This window comes from Scylla paramamosain, chromosome 8 (genome assembly GCF_035594125.1).
Source record: "Scylla paramamosain isolate STU-SP2022 chromosome 8, ASM3559412v1, whole genome shotgun sequence".
In the NCBI taxonomy this organism is placed as follows: domain Eukaryota; kingdom Metazoa; phylum Arthropoda; class Malacostraca; order Decapoda; family Portunidae; genus Scylla; species Scylla paramamosain.
Window position 1 is genome coordinate 30,201,258 of NC_087158.1, and position 20,438 is coordinate 30,221,695.

Consider the following 20,438-nt stretch of genomic DNA (forward strand, 5'->3'; position numbering starts at 1 on the left):
ACAAAAACCGGAAAGCCTAAAAAAAAAAAAAAGAAAGAAAAAAAAATCCTCGTACTCAGTTGCGTTTCCACATGAGTCGCTCGACGTTCCGAGAGTCTACAAGTCCTCATGGTACTGTGGGCTGCCTTGAGTACTGTCCTGCTGTCCCTAAGCATCGCCTTTACGGGACCTCTTGTAACCATAAGCATTCCAGGTGCAGGAAAGATTCTGGGAAGCCTTGTCGTCTGTGGTATCCAAGTTTGGTGAGCTTTTGGCGGTATCAGTAGTTTTGGTAATGGTGCTCATGTGTTCTCTCCGGCCTCACGTGGTGGTACTGAAGCAGGTGTGTGGGTGATAAAGGTGAGGAAGGAATAAATGTATTTGTTATGCCAGTGATGCTGAAGGGAAGTATATCATTATATTCCTTGGTGCTTCGTTGTTGTTTTCTACTCTTCTTTGTCTACTGGTTCGTTTTGTTCGTTTCCCAGTTATCTTTGTTCTTTCATTCGTTGTTTTCTTCTGTATATCCATATTATTGTTATTTTCATACACTGCACCCACAACCAGTACTACTAACAATACCATGATAGCATAGCTGACACACACTGCATTGGTAACACACGCTCTCTTAACTCCTTATGCTATTGTCACTGCTATTGTCATCCTCGTCGCTATCTTCGTCGTCTTGGTCCTTGCCGCACCCATTCCTTCCTCTCAGGCGTGTCTCGAGCGATAGTTATACGAAATTCAAGGCAGCGGAGGGAGAGATTTCAGGAAAGGTGGAAGTGCAGTTGTCTCTTGGCTGGCGCATAATTGAAAGATGGTGTGTGTGTGTGTGTGTGTGTGTGTGTGTGTGTGTGTGTGTGTGTGTGTGTGTGTGTGTGTGTGTGTGTGTGTGTGTGTTTGGCGGCCGCGAGAAAGTGACGTGAGGGTGGCAAGGAAGATCCCAGGTACTCGTTTAAGATTTCATTGCCAAACTCACCCGGATTGCAGTGCTTTGAGAGGAACGGCGCCGCAGGGAGGACACGAGAAGGTCATTTGCGTCGAGGTTGAAGCGCAGGATGGAGTGAGCAGGACGCGGCTGTGGGAGGAGATGTTTCTGAAATTGGCATCCATATTGGAGTCGCCGGCGTGCTTCCATCTATGAAGTGCCTCCTCCAGGGTGTCTTTGATGTGTGTGTGTGTGCGTGTGTGTGTGTGTGTGTGTGTGTGTGTGTGTGTGTGTGTGTGTGTGTCTGTGTGTGTGTGTGTATGTTTATATGTGCTTTCGTGTCTTTGTGTGTGTGTGTGTGTGTATTTACTTTTTTATTTATTTTTCCCTTTGTGTGTGTGTGTGTGTGTGTGTGTGTGTGTGTGTGTGTGTGTGTGTGTGTGTGTGTGTGTGTGTGTCGGTGGGGGGAAAGGGAGGTCGCATCTTCTTTTGTTCGCACGACAAAGGCAGCTACTCTTCTCTCTCGTTGTTAATTCTTGTGTGACCACGGCGACCCTTCTTAATTCCTTGCTAAGTTTTCTTCTCTCGCTCTTTTTGCCGGAATCCCTCCTTTCCCCCAACCAACACAGTCACCCTTGCATTCTCCCCGCCGCAAAACGCTTCTGCCTTGCCCCGTCCCCTTTACATTTGACACGTCCTTCCTTTCCCCTCACAGCAATACCCAGCAATCCCCCTACATCCCTATTTTTCTCCCTCCTACGCTGTCTCCTTTAGTCTTCCTCTTAGTTTCCCAGTTTCCGAGGCCCATTTCTATCTCCCCTCCAATATCTCTCACCTGTGCGAGTTGATAAACCTGGGGAATATACTTATTACATGCAGGTGGAGAGATAAAGGTGTGTTGGTGTGAGACAGATGTGTCCTGGGGCGGATAAGTGTTGTGCACGAGGGTGGATGGGAACAATGCGGTATACGAGAGAGAGAGAAAGAAAGAAAGCGAGAGAGGGAGTGAGAGGCATGTTTGTGGTGCGGCGTCCAGGGAAAGAATGAGACCACTTAAATCACAGGCCACGTATACCTTCCTTCAAATAAACATGCGTTAAAGGACGACTCACATACGTACGTGGGTCAGGTATAAGAGGCGGAGGTAGGGAAAGGGGCGGCACCACGGTTGTTGTTACCTGAATAGCCTGTGTTCTCTGTAGCCTACCTGAGCTCACCCACATGGCTTTTGTGGCCCAGAACACGACTACCTGACTGCCCGCGAGGATCCTGCCTGTGTTATTTGGGGGTGATAATCTGAATATACCGACCATCCTTGGGTTATTTTGCAAAGGGTTCTTCGAGTGCAAGGGATAAGAAAAAATGGATAAAGAAGAAGGAGAGCAAAGAGGGGGGAGGGAGGGAGGGAGGGAGGAAGAAGAGGAGGGGAGAAGAGAGGGATTGGTCATGTTTGTTGCCGAGGTGTTGGAGAGAGAGAGAGAGAGAGAGAGAGAGAGAGAGAGAGAGAGAGAGAGAGAGAGAGAGAGAGAGAGAGAGAGAGAGAGAGAGAGAGAGAGAGAGAGAGAGAGAGAGAGAGAGAGAGAGAGAGAGAGAGAGAGAGAGAGAGAGAGAGAGAGAGAAAACATAGACAGACAGAAACAGAGACAGAAAGAATAAAAACAGGAGGAGGATAAAGATGAGGAAGAAGAAGGGGTACTGGTATGAGGAGGAGGAGGAGAAAGAGGAGGAGGGGGAGGACAACAGTGTGGTATCCTTAAAGGTGGAGGTCCAGGCTTGTCAGGAGGTATGTAAGGGAAGGCATTGTGGTGAGGTGAGTTCCGCGACTTGTGCTCGTGTGTGAACTGAAGCGTATGGGCGGAGTGCACGCTTGATTGCTGTGTGTGTGTGTGTGTGTGTGTGTGTTGAGGGGTGCAGGAGGGACGGTAATTTTTATATACAGCCAGTGATCAGTTTGAAGTCATAAATTCCCGATAGATAAGTATACGTACCGTGCGTCAGTGTACGTATATCAAGGTTTTACGGGACACAGACATCGTAACTTCCACGTCAAGGCTTTTCATGCGGCTCCAAGTCTTCCTTTCATCTTCTACCAGTGTACGGAGGAGTGTATCCCCTTCCCTTACTGTTACTGTCTGCACTCACACCACCACCACCACCACCAAAACCACCACCACCACCACCATCACCACCACCACCACCACCATCACCACCATAACTACCACTACTAGCACTAACATCCCTTCCAGTGAAGTATAGTTTTCATCACTATTCATCACAGTTACCTCCACCATATTTAACATGTCTACTATGATCACAGTTTATTGTTTATGTAAAGGAAAGAATATTCAGTCTATCTTAAGTAGAATCGTGCCGGAAGTTGTTAAGAAATTAAAGTAACGTAGTTAGTAGTTTCTTTTTCTAATGCTTGGAATCATGTAAAAATTGGTAATATTATGTTTGTAAAGCACTTCAGTTAGTGTGTGTGTGTGTGTGTGTGTGTGTGTGTGTGTGTGTGTGTGTGTGTGTGTGTGTGTGTGTGTGTGTGTGTGTGTGTGTGTGTGTGTGTGTGTGTGTGTGTGTGTGTGTGTGTGTGTGTGTATTTTTTCACCTGTCATACGTTGGCTTTATTCTCTTCTTTTAGTTTCGGCAAGTTTTCTCGTATGTGTACACAAGTATTTTGGTGTTAAGAGGCGGATCGTGCTTAGTGTTTAGTGTGTGTATAACAGAGGATGTGTATGTTTGTTCAGGATTAAATGCAAATGCCTGGGCCTTGACCTAAATGTTACACTGTTGCGAGCGTGAAGCAGGAGATTAAAAAAGTACTCCAGCAGAAGGAATGTACCATACGTGGGAGAGGGAAATAACAAGGCAAATGTTAGCCATGGATGAGCATTGTGTAACAAGCGTAAACACACTGACTGTTGCTCAGGACGACGAGTAATCCCTACAGCAGAGTACACAAGGGAACAGGAAAAGATAAACTAATAGTGCGCTGACGTCAAGCGCAAAATGGTATAAAAAGAAGAAAGCTGATGAATGCACAGAATGGTGAAAGGAAACGTGGAAAAATCGTACGAAAAATATGGGTATGAGTATTTCAATGATAAAATTGTTGCGAAGTACGGAAGAATAATGTAAAGATGACTGAGCCGGTAAGATGAACAAAAAGGTGCAATGAAAGAAAACGGAGATGAATGCAAACTGGAAGTAGCATAACGTAATACTGAATATATATATATATATATATATATATATATATATATATATATATATATATATATATATATATATATATATATATATATATATATATATATATATATATATATATATATATACAACGTGCCAGAATCTAATAGTAAAAGATAGTAGAGACATAAACAATACATAAATAGCAAGTAATATTGAAGAAGGAACATCATAGAGTAGTACAGCTTTAAAGATTTTTAAAGATTTCAGTGACATGAAGTGCGACTAATGAAGAAAAAATGGAGAAAATATGCAAAAGAGAAAAGTCGTTAAAAATTATTCAAAACACTCATTCATTTCTTTTATTCTTAGTTCCAGAAACTCTCTACCTCTCAAACTAACCTTTCCCTCCCTCTCCTCACTCCCACTCTGGTCTTCTCTTACTCTTCTCTCCATCCTTCCTTCCTTCCTTCCTTCCTTCCTTCCTTCCTTTCTTCTTTTCTTCCCTCTAAAGAAAAGGAGATGAAAATTTTCCTGCGTGTCTTCCCTCTTCTCTTCCTGTTTCTCCTTCAGCCAATTATCGTTTATGTTGAGGGCGAGAGACGAGCTTCAAAAGAGAGGAAGCACTTTACTTGAAGTTAGAGGGAAGTGTGTCGGTTAAGCCTCAGCCCAGAAGACTGTGTGTGTGTGTGTGTGTGTGTGTGTGTGTGTGTGTGTGTATGTGTGTGTGTGTGTGTGTGTGTGTGTGTGTGTGTGTAGTTGTGGGATTGTGTGTGTACGAACCATAATGATTTGTTTTGTTCCTTGTATAATGATGTGTGTGTGTGTGTGTGTGTGTGTGTGTGTGTGTGTGTGTGTGTGTGTGTGTGTGTGTGTGTATGTGTGTTTTGGTGGGTAGGTGGATGAGAGTGTGTGTGCAGACAGGCGCGTTTCTCTCTCTTTGTGTTTATATACGAGAATAAATTTAACTCTATTTACATAATGCAGTTCGTGTTACTATATTTGTCTCCATAAACTTGCCCGCGTGTGTGGACAGAGGGATGTTCAGATGAGTGTCGATGTGGGTGTGTGGACGAGTTGAAACATGCACATGATCAGAGAGAGAGAGAGAGAGAGAGAGAGAGAGAGAGAGAGAGAGAGAGAGAGAGAGAGAGAGAGAGAGAGAGAGAGTATATGAGTGTGTTTGCATTCAGAAGCGGTGGAGGCTGCAACACACTCACCGATGCCCCGCTCGCGCCCGGACGCCCACTCATCATTAATTCCTCCCCGGGACTCGCTTACCTGCGCTGCACCTGCGAGGAAGGAGCTCTCCAAGGCCAGGTGAGGAGCCCGGCCAGAGCGTGACGACTCCTTCACCAGAAATATAAATACAGGCTCGAGAACTCTGCTGCTGCACGAGGGAGAAGCGACGCAGGAGCAAGATAAAGAATAAGAGGAGAAAAATTTAGAGAGAAGAAAACTACGAGGAAGACAAAGATGACTTAGGAGAGAAAATGAAGAAGTGGAGACAAAGGATTGTAAGAAGAATGTGTGCAGGGAAAAAAGATGAGTAGGAAGATGAAAGGAGAGGAGAGCGGGGATTTATTATTTAATTTTGGTGTAGTATTTGAGGCGCTTATACGCTTGAGAAAAACGAGGAACCAGGGAAAGAAGATGAATAGTAACAATTAGAGGAAGCTCAGAATCAGGCACCAGGAGAGAAAAGAGAAGGAATAGTACGAGAAAAAGTGATGAGGGAGGCAAGAGGGAGAAGCAAAAAAGAAAATAGGAAAAAGTCAGGGAAAATAATTAAAAACTAAGGGAGAAGATTAGGAAGGATTACAAAGAATTACAAACAGCAAAGGACGTTCAGGTCATCCCAAAAGTTGCTTAATATCGCTGCTCGTAAATCACTACTTGTGCTACGAGAAAATAAATATAGTGAAGGACTCATCCCTAGCAAAACGTCCCCCCAGCCGGAAGGAAAGTGATATCCTGAATAACATAAAAACTGCTGTGTACTTGTTGAGGGAGGTTAGACAAAAAAGTTGTAATATACAGTTGTTTTGCCCAGAGGGAGACGGTATAACTGATTGATGTCTCTTTAATCTGTCGTATTTATATTATTATTGTAATATTGTATATACGTATATTACCTGAATAACTTCCGTCCCTGTTACATATCTTCAGCATCATAGGGCTTAGAAATAGTAAAACAAGGAGAGGGTCTACCTGTTTGTTGTCTCTGTAATGTATCGTATGAATATTATTATTGTAACAGAGTAGATGTGTATATACGTATATTACTTGCATGATTTCCCTCCATTTCACACATCTTCAGCATTATAGAGCGAAAGAATAGCAAAATAAGAAGGTTTCTGCTTCCCCCACCCGTCCCTCAGTACGATGGTGCCAGGAAATAGCGAGATCACTACATCTGCTGGTGAGAGAAAGTTGGTATGTAAATTTTCAAATGACAAAGAAAGAAGTGATTTCAGCACGACACGCATAGTGGTGGTGGTGGTTGTAGAAGTGGAAGTGGAAGACGAGGTAGAAGATGGTAAAGAAGCAGAAGGTGGAAAAGGAAGAGAATCATGACAAAATACCATGATAAAAATGATAAATAACGAAAAGAAAGAGGAAGAATAAAAAAAAAAACTGAAAGATAAGGAAGAATATCAGCTAGAGCAACAAGACTAGAAGAAAAAGAGAGAAAAGAACATGAGGAGAGAAAAGAGTAGAATCACGAGAAGATACCACGATATGAACGAAGGAAACGAAAAGAAAGAAAAGGATAAAGAAAAAAGTACTCAGAAATAAGGAAGAGGATCAAATAAAGAGGCAAGACTGTTGGAAAAAAATGGAGCAATATGTAAGAATGAAACAGAAGAGGCGGAGAATGAAGAGGAGGAAGGAAGAAAGGATGAAAAGGAGCCGAGATAGAGGCCAGTAGCGGAGAGAGAGGCGTCAGAGGGAGGTGTGAGGGCATGAGTGGCGCCCTAACATCAGATTTCCATTTAAAGTGAGGTGATACGGAGGCTGCGATACCTTTCCTGTGTGTGTGTGTGTGTGTGTGTGTGTGTGTGTGAGAGTGGGCGGACGGTACCTGATAGTGTTTGTATGTGCTATATTTTCCTTTTCTTTCTTTTTTTTTTTCCACCTGTGCGTACGTGTGTAATTATTGCTGTGATTCGTGTTAAGTGCTTTCAATATTTTTTTCCCTCTCCCAGCATTTCCCGAGTGCAAACGAAATGCCCCGTGGAAAAATACTTGTTTCAACACGTAAAAGCCCGCACGTGGACAGGATAGGCGGGCAGGCTAGTAGGCGCGGGCAGGACAAGCAAGTAGACGACTACACAAACACGACCCAACAGGGAAAGTGAAAAAAAAGAACATGGGAGCGACCAGCCAAATGGAAGAACATCCACAATCACATCCACTCTTCCCCTCCCTCCCCCCACCTACCTCCCTTCCTCTCCCTCCTTTCTACTACCTGCCCACTCGCCCTCCTACCTGCCTATCTTTCCGCCCTATCCACCAGCTCCCTCCCGGTACACACACACACACACACACACACACACACACACACACACACGAGACAAATCCTCTGGCTTGCGTAGCGACAAATGGCAGTGGGAATTGGATCTTTTGGGGTAAATGCAATGGCATCTCTTCCTTCTCCCTCTCTTAGCTCCTCCTTTTCCTCCTCCTTCTCCATCGCCACCACTACCACTGCTGCCCTGCCCCCCCCCCTACTCTCTCTCTCTCTCTCTCTCTCTCTCTCTCTCTCTCTCTCTCTCTCTCTCTCTCTCTCTCTCTCTCTCTCTCTCTCTCTCTCTCTCTCTCTCTCTCTCTCTCTCTCTCTCTCTCTCTCTCTCCCATTTCAGTTCTTTCCTCACCACACTGCATATCATACACCTTATCCCACACGTAAAAATACTCACTTTCTGCGGCGCAAAGAACTCATGTGTGTGTTTTGTTGCACTTGGCGAGCATCTCCCGAAGCAGCTGCGGCAGGAGGAGAGAAGGGCGTCTCGGAGGTGTGTTTGGGGGAGGAGACGACCAGCCACTCTAGTATTTTTTTTTTTGTTCAAGCTTTATCTCAAGTTCTTTCTCTCTCTCTCTCTCTCTCTCTCTCTCTCTCTCTCTCTCTCTCTCTCTCTCTCTCTCTCTCTCTCTCTCTCTCTCTCTCTCTCTCTCTCTCTCTCTCTCTCTCTCTCTCTCTCTCTCTCTCTCTAAGCGTGTTCTCGTGTCCTTTTCTTCCTTTCTTTTCCGTCTGTTTTTCTTTCTTTTCCTCTCCTTTTTTCCTTCATTAAGTGGATGTTTGCTTATCCAGAAAATTTTATCCCACCAGTCTAAATATTTGTCCGGAAATCTTCCTCGTCTTTATAAATTTTGTATTGATGCATAAATTTTCATTTTTTATTCTCCTCCGCTCGCTATAACTTTTAATTCGCTTATTCTTTCAGTATTTATTTGAATCACTGAGTGTTTTTATACTAGATTTCGATATCACATTTATTTTATTTTATTTTTTTCCTTGCTGGCTGTGGTATCGTGCTTTGTATATCATAATATAATCTCTCTCCACTTCCCTCGCATCCTCTCTCACATTCTTGCTTCCATTCCTTTCCTTGTCATCTCCGTGTACATTCTCATTTCTTTCCTGCACACACACTTGCCAAATCTCCATTTTTAAGCTCCATTCCTTGCTTTACTGCCTATCTATCATTCCCCTCATTTCTCTTGCTTTCCTTCTTCCACACCTCCTCGCCATCTTTCCTCTATCCGATCCTCTGTGTGTCTCTCTTCCTCTTCCTTTCCTCCTTCCGTCTCTCTCCCTCCTTCAACCAGCTCTTCCAGGTCCGATTTTCTCACGCTTCCTTTTCCTTCCTTTTCCAGTCCTGTATTTAAACATTTTTTATGTCCTTCCGCCTTTTATTTGTGTTCATTTTTTTTATCGTCTATCATATACACTTTTTCTATTTACTATAATATGTATTTACTCACTTGTCGGGTTTTTTTTTTTTTCAGTCATCGTTTCTTTACCAGGCAAACACACGCACACACAAGCGCGCGCTCACGGAACATATTACCACACTACCACACACATACCACCACACCTACGTGCGTACGTCTTGAGACACACACCGCACGTCAACCCTCCCCTCCGCTCTCGTGTTTGTCCAGTCATAATGCGTGTATTGCCATCGTCTTCCTCTTTCACTTCCCCTCAAGTCCCAAATTTTACACCCATCACCCCCCTTTGCTTTGTGCTCCTCTGCCACCCACACCCAGCGGCCCGGTGCTGCCCCTGACCCACACTTGTCGTGCCTAACCAAACATCTGCGCCTTCCCTCTCCTAACACTGCCTTGCCCCTTAAGGTTCACGTTTAGTTCTAAGCTTTGCAGGTGTTTCTCTCTCGCTGCACCTGTTGTTTGGACCCTACTCTCTCTCTCTCTCTCTCTCTCTCTCTCTCTCTCTCTCTCTCTCTCTCTCTCTCTCTCTCTCTCTCTCTCTCTCTCTCTCTCTCTCTCTCTCTCTCTCTCTCTCTCTCCAGGGAATGTTAGGTCTTTTCCGTTAACTCTCCATTTTTCTCTTGCTTTCTTTCTCTCCCTTTTTTCTCCTGCTCCACCTCTGTGTTCTCCGCATTTTTCCTCCTCTTACTGCTCTTCCATTTTTTTCCTTTTTTTCCCCTTCGTTTTAGTTGATGTCATTTTTGTCGTTTTCGTAGTTGTAGTCTTTGTCGTCTTCGTCGTCGTCGTCTTCCTTCTCCTAATTCTAATTGAGATCTTAATCCTATGCATCTTTTTTCCATCTGCAGGATCTCACCTCCTCTTCTGTCTGTCTGTCTTCACTTGAGCTTCCTCCATCTCGTCATATCTTTTTTTTTTTTATTTCTGTCTTCGTTTCTTTTTTTTTCTTGTCCCTCTCACTGTTTTTGTTTCGTCTTTTCTTTCTCTTCGTCTTTCTATCCACCCGACTTCACATCTTTTTCGGTTTCCTAGGCCTTCCTTGTTTTGTTCCATGTCTTCTTCTTTCCTCTTCTTTTCATCTCTTCCTGTTTCCTTTTTTCAGTTTCGTCACCTTCACAGCTGCGTCTTTTCTGTTCCTCCAATCTTTTCGTTTTACTTCTCTTTTTCATTTTTCCCTCTTCACCACCTTCCTCGTTTCCTTTCCTTCTTCCCTTGTCCGCGTCTTTCCGTCCTCGTCTTTTCGTCCTCGTCTTCCATCTCGGCTTCTTCCCGTCTTTTTTCCATCTCGTCTCCACCTCATCTTCATCCTTATCTCCATCGCCATCCAGGGAGTCTGATCGCTCTCGTCACCCGCACAAGCGCTCGCAACTCACATCGGTTTGAGCTCCCACAACAAATTCGCCACAAGTTCAAGGAAGCGTTCTTAGGCAGAGTTAGGAGAGCGGCGGAATTTTTAGCCCCGGGAATTTCTCGCTTCAGAGGAAGTGAAGCGTTACAAGTTTCTGGCAAGTCGTGATGGAAGGTGGGATAGCAGGAATCGAATATTATTATCATGTGGTGGAGGGCAGTTTTATTTTAGCCAAAAGGTAATTTCTGCCCTCATTTCATTTTGGTGCGTGACAGGGTTGCATTTCAGGTCGGGGTCACGTCAGATAACTGCAGGTGAGCCGGTTTGTTTAGCCAGTAAGCGAAGCCAACGACGAGTTAATCTATTTTTCCTTTACATGTTCGTCTTTTATGTTACTCGACCTCCCCCGTCGCTCCAGGCAGGCAGGCTGGCTGGCTGGCTGGCTGGCGGGCGGTCGGGCAGGCGGGCAGGCAGGCAAGGCAACCTCCGTGCCTGGCAACCACAGCGCTCTTTCCCCTTCGCCTCCACTCCCGCTGTCGCCTCGCAGCCCACACAAGGAAGAGGAAAAAAAAATTAGTTGGTCACTGGAGGAAAAGTTGGTCAGTTCGTATGTTTCGGGGTTGCCTCGAGCTGCAAACTTTAGGTGCCTCTTACTCTTGGGTATTACTTTCGTGACTTGTATTGGTTTGGGGAGAGAGGGTGGCCGCTGGGAGGGATAAGGACGCTAGGGACGGCAGATCGCGGGGAAAAAAAAGCTGGGGTGAAGAGCGTCGTTGTTTCTGTGAGGTTGGGGTGTGGGTAACGAGCCTGCGAGCGCTGTCTTGTTTGTGTGTGTGTGTGGGCACCTGACTGCTGGCCTGTGTGTGTTTGTGTGTGTGCGTGTATGAGTGTGTGGTGGGCAGCGAGGCGAGGCTTGGGAGATGGAAGAGAAGGAGGAGGAGGAGGAGGAGGAGGAGAAGGAGGAGGAGGAGGAGGAGGAGAGAACAACAGGGAAAGGAGAAAAATATAAGAAACAGGATGTCGAAATAGGTAGATGTTAAAAAGAAAAGAAAAAAAACAGGAAATACAAGAAGAAAAACAATAAAAAAAACAAAAGGAACTGGAACAAGAGGAAGAAGGAGGAGGAGGAGGAGGAGCAAAAGGAGGACAATTAGACATGAAGATGGTAATAATTACAAGGCAGCAATAAATAAAAAAGAAAAGTTTCAACCCTTTACGTGGTTTACGAGCGTGCGTCTAGTATCTCCTCCCATAGCACTGCCAGTAGTGAGCAAAACAAGAATAAGGTGCAACAGGGCTCCCCCACTCCGACTGTACCCTGCGGCGCACGACTCTACAGGAAAAAAATGAAGAAAATATGGACATCTCTTGTAAAAAAAAAGAAAAAAAAAGAAATGGAAAACGAAATAGGTAGAAGAGGATGACATAGAAGAGATCTGAAAATTTTCTAATATGGAGGAATAGATAATAGAGGAGGATGAGAAGAAGCAGAGCAAGGAGAAAGAGGAGGAAAAGAAGAGGGGAAAGAGAAAAACACACAGAAACAGAGGAAGCAGGGAAATGAAAACTAGAGAGAATAGGTTTAGATGAATGGGGAGGAGAGATTTATGAAGAATGAAAAGAGACGATGAAGAACAATGTATGAATGAGAAAAAACACAGAAGAACCATGATGAAAGACGAAGGGTGTCGACGAGATAGAAGAGGAAAGCAAACTGTACAAGCGAAGGAAGAGGAGAAGAGGAAAATTAGCTCGAAACGAGAGGAAACGAAAGAAAAAAAAGACGCGTGGGGAATAAGAGCAAAAGAAGCAATAAGAAAAAGGCAAGGAAAAACTGAGAAATGCAGAAAAAAAAACAGATGAAATAAGACTACATACGAAAAGGAGGAAGGAAGAAGAAGAAAGAAAAAAATGATATTAGAAGGAAGATTATGAATCCCAGGAATAACAAAATAAAACAAAAAAAAAAAGAGGGAGGAGGAGGAAGAGGAGGAGGAGGAGGAGGAGGAGGAGGAGGAGGAGGAGGAGGAGGAGGAGGCCGGAGGAGCGCGGCGGGAGGCAGCAGCAGGGCACCAGTGGGTCGCCGGAGAGCGTGGCGTGAGGATGTTGCCTGAGTCCCATTCGCCTCACCTGGCCACCACTCCACCACCCTCGCTGCTCATTAACCTGCTCTAGTGCGTCGAGGTGTGCCCCGCGCAGGTCCTCTGGCCTCGCCGTGCCTCCGTGTGCCGGGAAGTGTGAAATCTACACCGTCTTGGCTCACTTTGCTGCTCTCGGGAACTTAGCAAAACTGTGTGTGACTTGAATTTAAAACTCTCGCCCACTGATTTACGTCGCGCCTTCTCTGCTCGCTCATCCCGGCGGACAGGTGAGTGGCGTGGCGACAGCAAGCAAGGTGTGAGCGAGGATCTTGAAGGGAGAGGCTTTGTATTCACGTTCATGTTCCGTTGTTGGATTTTTTTTCTACTGCGTCTTGTGTTTCTAAGTAAGAAATGGAAAAAAAGGAGGAGGAGGAGGAGAAGGAGGAGGAGAAGGAGGATGGCCAAAAGAGAGGAAAACGGGGCCATTTGGCGGCATCTGCTCCTGAGATATTGTGTTGCTTTCAAGTTTCTCTCGTTCTTTTTTATCGTCTGGTTTCAATGTAGTTTTTTTTTCTTTCATTCAGTATAGAAGTTACACACACACACACACACACACACACACACACACACACACACACACACACACACACACGGGGAATGGGGAACGCACAAACACATACATTTACTCTCGCAAACAAAAACCTTAGTAGCATCTTGTTTTCTTTATCATTTACACACACTTCACATTACCTCTCTCTCTCTCTCTCTCTCTCTCTCTCTCTCTCTCTCTCTCTCTCTCTCTCTCTCTCTCTCTCTCTCTCTCTCTCTCCCCCATCAACGAGGGTCACATCGATTAGAAAGGACGGGCCGCGGGAGGACGGGTGGCCGGCGCCGGTTCTCCTCGCGGTCCCCTTCCCAGGTGTGGCTCACGGCCTCACTGCCTGCAGGAGAAGGAAGAGAAGGAGGAGGAGGAGGAGGAGGAGGAGGAGGAGGAGGAGGAGGTGGAAGAGGAGGAGTTGGTGGTAGAAGAAAGGAGGGTTTTGTAAAGGGTGTAGAGGTGTAAGAAGAGGAAGGTGACAAGGAGGAGGAGGAGGAGGAGGAGGAGGGAAGGTCTTCATTCGTATAGTTAATTATGAGTGTCTAGTTCTAGTGGCTCTTCTCCTTCCCTAGCTCCTCTTCCTCCTCCTCCTCCTCCTCCTCTTCTTCCCATTTGGAGTTTCCCTCTATAGAAAAATACAAGTTTACGTCCTTCATTCCCTCCTTCCATCCTCCCCTGTTTGTCTATGCGTGCGTGTTCAAGAGAGAGAGAGAGAGAGAGAGAGAGAGAGAGAGAGAGAGAGAGAGAGAGAGAGAGAGAGAGAGAGAGAGAGAGAGAGAGAGAGAGAGAGAGAGAGAGAGAGAGAGAGAGAGACTTTGACCTCATCTCGTCGTCGTCACTGGCTTGTTCCTAATCTCGTAACATGATTTGCCTCAAGTTACCCTTTCGGTCTCTTATCTGGGAGGGTAATTGGGTCCCTGCTCTGCCCTGCTCGCCATGGGGAAAGGTGTGGCTGAGAGAGAGAGAGAGAGAGAGAGAGAGAGAGAGAGAGAGAGAGAGAGAGAGAGAGAGAGAGAGAGAGAGAGAGAGAGAGAGAGAGAGAGAGAGAGAGAGAGAGAGAGAGAGAGAGAGAGAGAGAGAGAGAGAGAGAGAGAGAGAGAGAGAGAATAAAATACAGTGATAAACACACCAATACCCCCGGCCATACAGGAAGGGAAAGCAAGAGAGAGAGAGAGAGAGAGAGAGAGAGAGAGAGAGAGAGAGAGAGAGAGAGAGATTGTGTCAGATGTGAAAAGGAAAAGGGAAAGATGAAGGTCACGGTTTATTGGAGATTAAGATGTTGTTTCATTGCTCTTCTCTTCCTTTTTTTCATTTCTTCATATTCTTATTTCCAGTCATAGTGTGTGTGAGTGTGTGTGTGTGTGTGTGTGTGTGTGTGTGTGTGTGTGTGTGTGTGTGTGTGTGTGTGTGTGTGTGTGTGTGTGTGTGTGTTTGCGTGTTAATGGTCTCTACTGCATCTCTATCTATTCATATCAGACTCTCTCTCTCTCTCTCTCTCTCTCTCTCTCTCTCTCTCTCTCTCTCTCTCTCTGACCTCCACTCCATCACCCTTCGCCTCAAAGACATGAACATATATATAAAATTTCCTTTCCTTTTACCTTCCAAGAGTTTCCGTTTGGTGTGGACATTCGCCTCCGTAATTCCGTCATTCTCAGTGTTCCGCTCGTTGCCTCTCCACCTCAGCCTTTGTTAAATGTCTGAGCATCATTGTTGGAGGGCGGCGGAGGGGGAGGGACTCACATTTTGCCGCCGTATTTTCATTCCTTTGTGTTGTTGATTACTCTCATTGGTCGTTTTTCTAGCTTTTTGTTTTATCTCTCTCTCTCTGTTTCTCTTTATGTTTCTGTGTCTCTTTTTTCTTTTTCTTTATTTTTTGCTCCTTTTTTTATTATTTCTACTGGTATTTGGTATTTGTGAGGTCGTTTATTTTGTTTTGTCTCTCTACTGCTGCTGTTGTTGTTGTTGTTGGCATTGTTGTTGCCTTTTTTTGTTGTTTGTTTTTGTTGTTGCTATTTCGTTTATCGCGGCATTACCTTGATTGGTTTTGTTGTTGTTGTTTTTTTTCGTTGGTATGTTGTTGTTGTTGTGTTGTGCAGTGGAGTGCGTCTTTAATCCTTTAGTTATTGTTTTCTCTGCCAGCCAATGACACGCCGATATCTACTCCTCCTTTTTCTTTTCTTTTTTTATTTTGTGAGTGATAGCTTCGTCTGTGGTCTGATAACTGGTATTCCCGCTCTCCATATATATATTTTTTTCCATACGCTTATAAACGTTTTTAATCTTTTTTTTTTTTATTTGCTAGATAATTTTCGGTGTATATTTTCTGGTACATGCATTTACGCGTTTCTCCGTCTTTGAAGTTGTCCTGTTTGCTTTTAGTTCCTCCCTTCCAACATTTTCGTCACGCTCTATCAAGGATATCATCTGTCCTTACTACTTCTCTTCTTTCCTTTTCCCGAGCCCGTGTTTCCACATCCTTCTGCAGCACCTCCTCGCTTTCCGCCTCCTCTCTTACAACCCTTGGCTATTTCCTCCCCTGCCGCACCCTGCATCTTCCCACCTTTCTCACCTTACTACACCAACACTTCACACCACACCCTCACATCCCCAATATGTCTTCATCCCGCCCCGGACAACCTCGCCTCACCCTATCATGCAAACAAATATCCCTCCATACTCTAGGCCTCAGCATTGCTCCCTCAGCCTATCCAGCTTTACGCGGCCTCACTCTGAACTCACCCCATTCAACTCTGGTCTAGTTTTACCCATCACTGTCTATCCTGTGCCTCCATCCCCCTCACTGCCCCGCCCTTGCCTCGCCCTGCCTCGCTTGGTACCGCCCCGCCCCACAGCGCCCTGCTCTTGACGCCTCACAGAGCACGTTACAATAATCCTCTTTCCCTTCCCGGCTGTCCAGTCACCGCTGTTTGCTTTCTACGGACGAAAACCTGACTGGCTGACTGGCCGGTGGGTGGGTGGATGTTGGTTCTGCTGCCCTGTTTGTGTTGGGTGGTGGTAATTGAGTGGTTCTGCGTGTGTGTGTGTGTGTGTGTGTGTGGAGTCGAAGTACAGCGCTGTAGTGATTATTTTCTTCACGTAGTCATTAATTCACAACATGAGAGATGTGTGTGATAGTGCGAGTCACCAGGTGTGTGTGTGTGTGTGTGTGTGTGTGTGTGTGTCCCGCCCAGAGGTGTTGTTGTTGATTGCGTTGTGCTGGTGGTGATGGTGGTGGTGGTGGTGGTAGTGGTAGTAGTGGTGGTGGTGGTGGTGGTGGTGGTGGTGGTGATGGGAGTTGTGATGACTACCGAAGTCTTTTTATTCTTTTTTTTTTTTTTGCGGTTCTTTCCGTTGTTTTATTGTATTGATATGATTGCTGTTACCCCCCGCCCCCCCCCCATCTCTCTCTCTCTCTCTCTCTCTCTCTCTCTCTCTCTCTCTCTCTCTCTCTCTCTCTCTCTCTCTCTCTCTCTCTCTCTCTCTCTCTCTCTCTCGCACCTCCTCCTTTAATAACAGTTTTCAACACCTCATCCACCACCACCACCACCACCACCGCTGTCGCCACAAAACATGCTCCCCGGCAAGTAATCACCGACTCTCCACATGATCACCCGCCGCCCGATAACTTCTTCAGGCAAAAACTCTTAATTAAAGGAGTCGTTGGGTGTCGGTGAGAGGTGAAGGGGTGCACTGTGATTGGAGAGAGTGAGAGGGAGAGAGGGAGTGTGTGAGAATATCTTGTATAGAAGATGAGGGAGAGCATTTGGGTTTGTAAGATAGACAATGTGTAGTGTACTTCATTAACTTCTTTCCCTTTTCGTTTATCTCTCCTTCGTTTGCTTCCCTCAGTTTCTTTACCTTCTTTGTCTTTATTCCCATTTGTAAACACTCCTACTTCTTCCTCCTTTTATTCGTCTTCTCATTTTTTTCACTTATCATTATCTACTACAGCCCTGTTTTGTTTCTTTTTCTCCCCTCCTTACCTTCTCTTTTCCTTTCCTTCCCTTCTCTTACTGTGTTTTCCTTCTTTTTCCTTCATTTCACTTGCTTTTATTCTGTTATTCCCTTTAATTTCCTATCCCTTCCCTATCATTGCTTTCCATCTTTTTTCTTTCTCCATTCCCTCTCCCTTCCCTTCTCTTCCCTTTACTTCCCTTCCCTTCCTCAACCTTCCTATCTAAGGCCTTCATTTCCCTTTCTTTCCCTTCACGCCCCTTCCTTTTCCCTACCTCGGCCCCCACCTGAATCCAATTAATGGCTGACGGGTCTAACGATTGCCAAAGAGTCTTGTAAGGATTTTTTAAATTAGGCCTGGTAGTTATTTCGAGTGTTACTTTGATGTTCTTGCCGATTACTGCACTCAGGAAGACGTGGCGAATGCTGGACCTGGCGTGGTGCGGCTGTGACTCTGTTGGGCGTGGTAGCAGGGTGATAGTGAGGTGCTAAGGTCTGTGAAGTGAATGGCGGTGGGACATGCAGTGTGTGGTGGTTCGGGGCAGTGATGTGTCTGAGTGTATTGGTGGTGGTAGTGGTGGTAGTGGTGGTGGTGGTGGAGGTAGTAGTTGTTGTTTTTATGGATGTTTTGTGTTCGTTATGAGTAATGTGTGAGATAGTAGTAGTATTAGTAGTAGTAGGAGTAGTAGTACTGTGTAGCGGTGTGGTGCTGTGGCCTTGGTGGTTGTGGAAGAAAATATTGGTGTAAGTATTAGGAAGTAGTGCTTTCTTTTTTTCTTCAAGTGCGGATTTAGGATGTTAGCGTTCTAAGTAGTAGTGAGTGACAACTGGAAAAAGTGTTACAGTATAAGTATGGACTGTGGTGGTAATAGCTCGAGGCATTAGTGATGATGTGGACGAGCTAAATGATATAGTTTCTTGTACCTTGATAGTGGAGGAGGTGGAGGTGGTAATGTGGACGAGAGAGATAATCCATGGTAGCTGTGATGGTGGTGGTAGTCGCAATAGCTTTTGGTGTTCTAGTGGTGGTGTTGGTAATGAAGACAGTGGTGGTGGTGGTGGTGTACAGTACAGGAGTGCAGCGTCGTGGAGCAAATTACTGTAGTCTGAGGACGGGTCGATGATAGCTGAGGGCAGGACATGAGGGAAGGCTGTGGCTCACTATCCTTGTCACCCACACTCCCCACAAGCTCTGCCGCACTGTCCTGCCGCTCAGACACTCCTTTCTCCCCCATCACCGTCACCCAGTTCCTCATCTTTCCTCACTTTCACCCTTCATCGTTACAAAATCACCCATACTATTCCTTCCTCCAAACCATCATCTTGTTTCCCACACTGTCCAATGTCACCTAAACCCTTCCCCATCCCTGTCCTGTCACCCAACTCCTCGCCCTTCATCACTGCCAGTCGTGTCTCCGCAGCCTCCCTTTCTATCCTTTCCTCCAAAATATCATCTTGTTCCCGACACTCTCCCACGTCATCCGGATCTTCTCACCGTACCCACGCTGTTCCGTCACCCACACCCACTCCCTCAGCCCACACCCCGCTTTCACCTGCCACTCTAAGCCCAGCATTTATCGCCGCCACGACAGCTGAGTCCCAACACAGACACTCCCTGGCATATTTCATCTGATAAACATGATTTTCGGATTATTTCGTCCACTCCCTCTCTCCCCCAGAACCTCCAGGAACCGCTCCACGTAATTCTGAAAATTTCGGGGAAAACATTGTTCCTTGTACGAAAAAGGTGAAGCCTAATGCGGAAAGCAGAGATGGAAAAAGAAAGAGATTGTTGTGAAGTGAATTTTATACCGATACATGTTTGATTTCCTTGTTTATAGTATATATGTATGAGTGCGTGTGTGTGTGTGTGTGTGTGTGTGTGTGTGTGTGTGTGTGTGTGTGTGTGTGTGTGTGTGTGTGTGTGTGTGTGTGTGTGTGTGTGTGTGTGTCATTTCCATACGTAGTGATAGCAGACTCTAATGCAAAAAGCAGAAGGAAAAGAAAGAAAATGATTGTAAAGTGAATTTTATACCGATGGATGTCTGATTTTCTTCTTTATGTATACGTGTGTGTGTGTGTGTGTGTGTGTGTGTGTGTGTGTGTGTGTGTGTGTGTGTGTGTGTGTGTGTGTGTGTGTGTGTATGATTCCTTTTCCATACGCAGTGATGGTAGACTCAAAAAAGGCGATGCATTTAGTTGGCGGCTCCGCGTGGCTCCGGTTAAGCTGCTGAACAGACTTAGCGTTTGTGTCATGTGGCGAGGAGCGGAGCGGCGACATTCTTACAGGACTCCGCACTTACCCGGCAACTGTTTGTCTCCGGAGCTAAGGAGCGGAGGAGTGTTTGGGGCTGCAGGGAGATAAGGGGATGGAGGCGAGGGACGAGGAAAAGGGAAATGAACGTTGAAAAGATGTGGTGTGGAATAGAAACGTGTGGGATGGGTATTCAGTAGAGAGAGAGAGAGAGAGAGAGAGAGAGAGAGAGAGAGAGAGAGAGAGAGAGAGAGAGAGAGAGAGAGAGAGAGAGAGAGAGAGAGAGAGAGAGATTAGATAGAGAGTAAACCGTAAAGAAAAGTGAATAATGAGAGAAAAACGGGAAATGTTGAGGAAACTAAATGCTAAGTAGGAAGGAAAAAGATAAGGACAGTCAAGAAAAAGAAGAGGGGGAACACGAAGAGGAAGAAGAAGAGGAGGAAGAGGAGGAGGAGGAGGAGGAGGAGAAAGAAGGAAAGCCTTGCTCGTGAAAGGATTCAAGGTATCGAAAATTAAAATCTAATACTTCAAGGATGAAATGAAACGGCGAAATTTGAGTCTCGCACGAAAGCAGGATATGAGGAGCCGGATTGAGAAGGTTCCCGCTATTACCTGGGCGAGCCTCATGCACACGAGACTCAGGAGGTGGTGGTGGTGGTGGGGACGTGGAGGCTAAAGGTGGTGGTCTACCTTAAGCCTCAAGGGGGTGGAGGGTGTAGAGAGAGAGAGAGAGAGAGAGAGAGGGAGGGTGGAGGTTCCGCTAACTTGTCTCTTGTCCGCTCTCCTCTGACACTGTATAACTGCCTCACTCCCGCGGCCTCGCTAACACTGACGCTCCTGTCATTAGTCGTGGTGGGTTTTGAGGTGAGAAGTATTGTATTGGTGGTTGGTGTAGCTGTGAATGTGTGTGTTTTTTTTTTTTTTTGTTAATATGATATCAATCAGGATGAAACTTTCAATATCATCACATGTCCTTTATCTCTATTGCTACTACTACTTCTACTACCACTACTACTACTACTACTACTACTACTACTACTACTACTAACTAACTAACTAACTAACTACCCCTAACCTTTACTCTTGTGAAAAATCATAACCGCTATTTTTACTACAATCACCACCGCAATTAATATCACGAACAACAG